We start from the raw sequence: 10,113 nt of genomic DNA, 5'->3' as shown, positions 1-10,113 counted from the left end.
CTACACCGCTATCTCTTTGAACATGGAAATATCTAAACCGCTATCTGCATGAAAATGGAAATATCTACACCGCTATCTCTATGAACATGGAAATATCTACACCGCTATCTGTTTGAACATGGAAATATCTACACCGCTATCTCTATGAACATGGAAATATCTTCACCGCCATCTGTATGAACATGGATATGTCTACACAGCCATCTAGATGAACATGGAAATATCTACACCCCAATCTGTATGAACATGGAAATATCTACACCGCTATCTGTGTAAACATGCATACATCTTCACCGCTATCTGTATGAACATGGAAATATCTACACCGCTGTCTGTATGAACATGGAAATATCTACACCGCTATCTGCATGAAAATGGAAATATCTACACAGCTATCTGCATATACATGGAAATATCTACAAAGCTATCTCTTTACACATGGAAATAACTACACCGCTATCTCTATAAACATGGAAATATCTACACCGCCATCTGTATGAACATGGAAATATCTGCACCGCCATCTGTATGAACATATAAATATCTACACCGCCATCTGTATTAAGATGGAGATATCTACACCGCTATCTGTATAAACCTGGAAATATCTACACCGCTATCTGTATGAACATGGAAATAGCTACACCGCTATCTGTATCAAGATGGAAATATCTACACCACTATCTGTATGAACATGGAAATATCTACACCGCTATCTGTATGAACATGGACATATCTACACAGCCATCGGGATGAACATGGAAATATCTACACCGCTATCTGTATGAACCTGGAAATATCTACACCGCTATCTGTGTAAACATGCATACATCTTCACCGCTATCTGTATAAACATGGAAATATCTACACCGCTATCTGTATGAACATGGAAATAGCTACACCGCTATCTGTATGAATATGGAAATAGCTACACCGCTTTCTGTATGAACATGGATATATCTACACAGCCATCTGGATGAACATGGAAATATCTACACCGCTATCTGTATGAACATGGAAATAGCTACACAGCTATCTGTATGAACATGGAAATATCTACACCGCTATCTGTATGAACATGGACATATCTACACTGCTATCTGTATGAACATGGAAATATCTTCACCGCCATCTGTATGAACATGGATATATCTACACAGCCATCTGGATGAACATGGAAATATCTACACAGCTATCTGTATGAACACGGAAATATATACACCGCTATCTGTGTAAACATGCATACATCTTCACCGCTATCTGTATAAACATGGAAATATCTACACCGCTTTCTGTATGAACACGGAAATATCTACACCGCTATCTGTATGAACATGGAAATATCTACACCGCTATCTGTATGAACATGGATATATCTACACAACCATCTGTATGAACATGGAAATATCTACACCACTACCTGTATGAAAATGGAAATATCTACACCGCTATCTGTATGAACATGGATATATCTACACAGCCATCTGGATGAACATGGAAATATCTACACCGATATCTGTATGAACATGGAAATATCTACACCGCTATCTGTATGAACATGGAAGTAGCTACACCGCTATCTCTTTGAACATGGAAATATCTAAACCGCTATCTGCATGAAAATGGAAATATCTACACCGCTATCTCTATGAACATGGAAATATCTACACCGCTATCTGTTTGAACATGGAAATATCTACACCGCTATCTCTATGAACATGGAAATATCTTCACCGCCATCTGTATGAACATGGATATGTCTACACAGCCATCTAGATGAACATGGAAATATCTACACCCCAATCTGTATGAACATGGAAATATCTACACCGCTATCTGTGTAAACATGCATACATCTTCACCGCTATCTGTATGAACATGGAAATATCTACACCGCTGTCTGTATGAACATGGAAATATCTACACCGCTATCTGCATGAAAATGGAAATATCTACACAGCTATCTGCATATACTTGGAAATATCTACAAAGCTATCTCTTTACACATGGAAATAACTACACCGCTATCTCTATAAACATGGAAATATCTACACCGCCATCTGTATGAACATGGAAATATCTGCACCGCCATCTGTATGAACATATAAATATCTACACCGCCATCTGTATTAAGATGGAGATATCTACACCGCTATCTGTATAAACCTGGAAATATCTACACCGCTATCTGTATGAACATGGAAATAGCTACACCGCTATCTGTATCAAGATGGAAATATCTACACCACTATCTGTATGAACATGGAAATATCTACACCGCTATCTGTATGAACATGGACATATCTACACAGCCATCGGGATGAACATGGAAATATCTACACCGCTATCTGTATGAACCTGGAAATATCTACACCGCTATCTGTGTAAACATGCATACATCTTCACCGCTATCTGTATAAACATGGAAATATCTACACCGCTATCTGTATGAACATGGAAATAGCTACACCGCTATCTGTATGAATATGGAAATAGCTACACCGCTATCTGTATGAACATGGATATATCTACACAGCCATCTGGATGAACATGGAAATATCTACACCGCTATCTGTGTAAACATGGATATATCTACACAGCCATCTGGATGAACATGGAAATATCAGCACCGCTATCTGCATGAACATGGCAAAATCAGCCCCTCTATCTGTATGAACATGGAAATATCTACACCACTATCTGTATGAACATGGAAATAGCTACACCGCTATCTGTATGAACATGGAAATATCTACAACACTATCTGTATGAACATGGAAATATATACACCGCTATCTGTATGAACATGGAAATATCTTCACCACCATCTGTATGAACATGGATATATCTACACAGCCATCTGGATGAACATGAAAATATCTACACCGCTATCTGTATGAACGTGGAAATAGCTACACCGCTATCTGTATGAACATGGAAATATCTACACCGCTATCTGTATGAACATGGAAATATCTACACCGCTATCTGTATGAACATGGAAATATATTCACCGCCATCTGTATGAATATGGATATATCTACAGAGCCATCTGGATGAACATGGAAATATCTACACCGCTATCTGTATGAACATGGAAATATCTACACCGCTATCTGTGTAAACATGCATACATCTTCACCGCTATCTGTATGAACATGGAAATACCTACACCGCTATCTGTATGAACATGGAAATATCTACACCGCTATCTGTTTGAACATGGAAATATCTACACCGCTATCTGCACGAAAATGGAAATATCTACACAGCTATCTGCATATACATGGAAATATCTACAAAGCTATCTCTTTACACGTGGAAATAACTACACCGCTATCTCTATAAACATGGAAATATCTACACCGTCATCTGTATGAACATGGAAATATCTGCACCGCCATCTGTATGAACATATAAATATCTACACCGCCATCTGTATTAAGATGGACATATCTACACCGCAATCTGTATAAACCTGGAAATATCTACACCGCTATCTGTATGAACATGGAAATAGCTACACCGCTATCTGTATCAACATGGAAATATCTACACCACTATCTGTATGAACATGGAAATATCTACACCGCTGCCTGTATAAACATGGAAATATCAGCACCGCTATCTCTATGAACATGGAAATATCTACACCGCTACCTGTATGAACATGGAAATATCTACACCGCTACTTGTATAAACATGGAAATATCAGCACCGCTATCTGTTTGAACATGGGAATACCTACACCGCTATCTCTATGAACATGGAAATATCTACACCGCTATCTGTATGAACATGGAAATAGCTACACCGCTATCTGTATGAACATGGAACTATCTACACCACTACCTGTATGAAAATGGAAATACCTACACCGCTATCTGTATGAACATGGATATATCTACACAGCCTTCTGGATGAACATGGAAATATCTACACCGCTATCTGTGTAAATATGCATACACCTTCACCACAATCAGTATAAACATGGAAATATCTACACCTCTATCTGTATGAACATGGAAATATCTACACCGCAATCTCAATGAACATGGAAATATCTACAACGCTATCTGTGTAAACATGCATACATCTTCACCGCTATCTGTATAAACATGGATATATCTACACTGCTATCTGTATGAACATAGAAATAACTACACCGCTATCTGAATGAACATGGAAATATCTACACCGCTATCTGTTTGAACATGGAAATATCTACACCGCTATCTGTGTAAACATGCATACATCTTCACCGCTATCTGTATAAACATGGAAATATCGACACCGCTATCTGTATGAACATGGAAATAGCTACACCGCTATCTGTATGAACATGGAAATATCTACACCGCTATCTGTTTGAACATGGAAATATCTACACCGCTATCTGCTCGAAAATGGAAATATCTACACTGCTATCTGCATATACATGGAAATATCTACACAGCTATCTCTTTACACATGGAAATAACTACACCGCTATCTCTATAAACATGGAAATATCTACACCGCAATCTGTATGAACATAGAAATATCTTCACCGCCATCTGTATGAACATATAAATATCTACACCGCAATCTGTATAAAGAAGGAGATATCTACACGGCTATCTGTATAAACATGGAAATATCTACACCGCTGCCTGTATAAACATGGAAATATCAGCACCGCTATCTCTATGAACATGGAAATATCTACACCGCTACCTGTATGAACATGGAAATATCTACACCGCTATCTGTATGAACATGGAAATACCTACAACGCTATCTGTTTGAACATGGAAATATCTACACCGCTATCGGTATGAACATGGAAATATCTACACCGCTATCTGTATGAACATGGAAATATCTACACAGCCATCTGGATGAACATGGAAATATCTACACCGCTATCTGTATGAACATGGAAATATCTACACCGTTATCTGTAATAACATGGATATATCTAAACAGCCATCTGGATGAACATGGAAATATCTACACCGCTATCTGTGTAAACATGCATACATCTTCACCGCTATCTGTATAAACATGGAAATATCTACACCGCTATCTGTATGAACATGGAAATATCTAAACCGCTATCTGTATGAACATGGAAATATCTACACTGCTATCTGTTTGAACATGGAAATATCTACACCGCTATCTGCATGAAAATGGAAATATCTACACTGCTATCTGCATATACATGGAAATATCTACTCAGCTATCTCTTTACACATGGAAATAACTACACCTCTATCTGTATGAACATGGAAATATCTACACCGCCATCTGTATGAACATGGAAATATCTGCACCGACAACTGTATGAACATATAAATATCTACACTGCCATCTTTATTAAGATGGGGATATCTACACCGCTATCTGTATCAACATGGAAATATCTACACCACTATCTGTATGAACATGGAAATATCTACACCGCTATCTGTATGAACATGGATATATCTACACAGCCATCGGGATGAACATGGAAATATCTACACCGCTATCTGTATGAACCTGGAAATATCTACACCGCTATCTGTGTAAACATGCATACATCTTCACCGCTATCTGTATAAACATGGAAATATCGACACCGCTATCTGTATGAACATGGAAATAGCTACACCGCTATCTGTATGAACATGGAAATATCTACACCGCTATCTGTTTGAACATGGAAATATCTACACCTCTATCTGCACGAAAATGGAAATATCTACACTGCTATCTGCATATACATGGAAATATCTACACAGCTATCTCTTTACACATGGAAATAACTACACCGCTATCTCTATAAACATGGAAATATCTACACCGCCATCTGTATGAACATAGAAATATCTTCACCGCCATCTGTATGAACATATAAATATCTACACCGCCATCTGTATAAAGAAGGAGATATCTACACCGCTATCTGTTTGAACATGGAAATATCTACACCGCTATCTGTGTAAACATGCATACATCTTCACCGCTATCTGTATAAACATGGAAATATCTACACCGCTATCTGTATGAACATGGAAATATCTAAACCGCTATCTGTATGAACATGGAAATATCTACACTGCTATCTGTTTGAACATGGAAATATCTACACCGCTGTCTGCATGAAAATGGAAATATCTACACTGCTATCTGCATATACATGGAAATATCTACTCAGCTATCTCTTTACACATGGAAATAACTACACCGCTATCTGTATGAACATGGAAATATCTACACCGCCATCTGTAGGAACATGGAAATATCTGCACCGACAACTGTATGAACATATAAATATCTACACTGCCATCTTTATTAAGATGGAGATATCTACACCGCTATCTGTATAAACATGGAAATATCTACACCGCTATCTGTATAAACATGGAAATATCTACACCGGTACCTGTATAAACATGGAAATATCCGCCCCGCTATCTGTATGAACATGGAAATATCTACACCGCTATCTGTATGAACATGGAAATATCTAAACCGCTATCTCTATGAACATGGAAATATCTACACCGCTATCTGTATGAACATGGAAATATCTACACCGCTATCTGTTTGAACATGGAAATATCTACACCGCTGGCTGCAAGAAAATGGAAATATCTACACAGCTATCTGCATATACATGGAAATATCTACACAGCTACCTCTTTACACTTGCAAATAACTACACCACTATCTCTATAAACTTGGAAATATCTACACCGCCATCTGTATGAACATGGAAATATCTGCACCGCCATCTGTATGAACATATAAACATTTACACAGCCATCTGTATTAAGAAGGAGATATCTACACCGCTATCGGTATAAACATGGAAATATCTACACCGCTACCTGTATAAACAAGGAAATATCAGCACCGCTATATGTATGAACATGGAAATATATACACCGCTATCTGTATGAACATGGAAATATCTACACCGCTATCTGTATGAACATGGAAATATCTACACCGCTACCAGTATAAACATGGAAATATCAGCACCGCTATCTGTATGAACATGGAAATATCTACACCGCTATCTCTATGAACATGGAAATATCTACTCCGCTATCTGTTTGAACATGGAAATATCGAAACCGATATCTGCATGAAAATGGAAATATCTACACAGCTATCTGCATATACATGGAAATATCTACACAGCTATCTCTTTACACATGGAAATAACTACACCGCTATCTGTATGAACATGGAAATATCTTCACCGCCATCTGTATGAACATGGATATATCTACACAGCCATCTGGATGAACATGGAAATATCTACACCGCTATCTGTAAGAACATGGAAATATCTACTCCGCTATCTGTGGAAACATGCATACATCTTCACCGCCACCTGTATAAACATGGAAATATCTACACTGCAATCTGCATGAACATGGAAATGTCTACACCGCTATCTGATTGAACATGGAAATATCTACACCGCTATCTGCATGAAAATAGAAATATCTACACAGCGATCTGCATATACATGGAAATATCTAAACAGCTATCTCTTTACACTTGGAAATAACTACAGCACTATCTCTATAAACATGCAAATATCTACACCGCCACCTGTATGAACATGGAAATATCTGCACCGCCATCTGTATGAAGATATAAATATCTACACACCCATCTATATTAAGATGGAGATATCTACACCGCTATCTGTATAAACTTGGAAATATCTACACCGCTACATGTATAAACATGGAAATATCTACACCGCTATCTGTATTAACATGGAAATATCTACACCGCTACTTGTATAAACATGGAAATATCAGCACCGCTATCTGTTTGAACATGGGAATACCTACACCGCTATCTCTATGAACATGGAAATATCTACACCACTACCTGTATGAAAATGGAAATATCTACACCGCTATCTGTATGAACATGGATATATCTACACAGCCATCTGGATGAACATGGAAATATCTACACCGCTATCTGGATGAACATGGAAATATCTACACCGCTATCTGTGTAAATATGCATACACCATCACCGCAATCTGTATAAACATGGAAATATCTACACCTCTATCTGTATGAACATGGAAATATCTACACCGCAATCTCAATGAACATGGAAATATCTACAACGCTATCTGTGTAAACAGGCATACATCTTCACCGCTATCTGTATAAACATGGAAATATCTACACTGCTATCTGTATGAACATGGAAATAACTACACCGCTATCTGAATGAACATGGAAATATCTACACCGCTATCTGTTTGAACATGGAAATATCTACACCGCTATCTGTGTAAACATGCATACATCTTCACCGCTATCTGTATAAACATGGAAATATCGACACCGCTATCTGTATGAACATGGAAATAGCTACACCGCTATCTGTATGAACATGGAAATATCTACACCGCTATCTGTTTGAACATGGAAATATCTACACCGCTATCTGCACGAAAATGGAAATATCTACACTGCTATCTGCATATACATGGAAATATCTACACAGCTATCTCTTTACACATGAAAATAACTACACCGCTATCTCTATAAACATGGAAATATCTACACCGCCATCTGTATGAACATAGAAATATCTTCACCGCCATCTGTATGAACATATAAATATCAACACCGCCATCTGTATAAAGAAGGAGATATCTAAACCGCTATCTGTATAAACATGGAAATATCTACACCGCTGCCTGTATAAACATGGAAATATCAGCACCGCTATCTCTATGAACATGGAAATATCTACACCGCTACCTGTATGAACTTGGAAATATCTACACCGCTATCTGTATGAACATGGAAATATCTACACCGCTATCTGTTTGAACATGGAAATATCTACACCGCTATCGGTATGAACATGGAAATATCTACACCGTTATCTGTATGAACATGGAAATATCTACACAGCCATCTGGATGAACATGGAAATATCTACACCGCTATCTGTATGAACATGGAAATATCTACACCGTTATCTGTAATAACATGGATATATCTACACAGCCATCTGGATGAACATGGAAATATCTACACCGCTATCTGTGTAAACATGCATACATCTTCACCGCTATCTGTATAAACATGGAAATATCTACACCGCTATCTGTATGAACATGGAAATATCTAAACCGCTATCTGTATGAACATGGAAATATCTACACTGCTATCTGTTTGAACATGGAAATATCTACACCGCTGTCTGCATGAAAATGGAAATATCTACACTGCTATCTGCATATACATGGAAATATCTACTCAGCTATCTCTTTACACATGGAAATAACTACACCGCTATCTGTATGAACATGGAAATATCTACACCGCCATCTGTAGGAACATGGAAATATCTGCACCGACAACTGTATGAACATATAAATATCTACACTGCCATCTTTATTAAGATGGAGATATCTACACCGCTATCTGTATAAACATGGAAATATCTACACCGCTATCTGTATAAACATGGAAATATCTACACCGGTACCTGTATAAACATGGAAATATCCGCACCGCTATCTGTATGAACATGGAAATATCTACACCGCTATCTGTATGAACATGGAAATATCTAAACCGCTATCTCTATGAACATGGAAATATCTACACCGCTATCTGTATGAACATGGAAATATCTACACCGCTATCTGTTTGAACATGGAAATATCTACACCGCTGGCTGCAAGAAAATGGAAATATCTACACAGCTATCTGCATATACATGGAAATATCTACACAGCTACCTCTTTACACTTGCAAATAACTACACCACTATCTCTATAAACTTGGAAATATCTACACCGCCATCTGTATGAACATGGAAATATCTGCACCGCCATCTGTATGAACATATAAACATTTACACAGCCATCTGTATTAAGAAGGAGATATCTACACCGCTATCGGTATAAACATGGAAATATCTACACCGCTACCTGTATAAACAAGGAAATATCAGCACCGCTATATGTATGAACATGGAAATATATACACCGCTATCTGTATGAACATGGAAATATCTACACCGCTATCTGTATGAACATGGAAATATCTACACCGCTACCAGTATAAACATGGAAATATC

Source organism: Gorilla gorilla, chromosome 21, assembly GCF_029281585.2.
Source record: "Gorilla gorilla gorilla isolate KB3781 chromosome 21, NHGRI_mGorGor1-v2.1_pri, whole genome shotgun sequence".
Classification (NCBI taxonomy): Eukaryota; Metazoa; Chordata; class Mammalia; order Primates; family Hominidae; genus Gorilla; species Gorilla gorilla.
The sequence above is the reverse complement of the archived record's forward strand: the minus strand, read 5'-3'. Positions refer to the sequence as shown.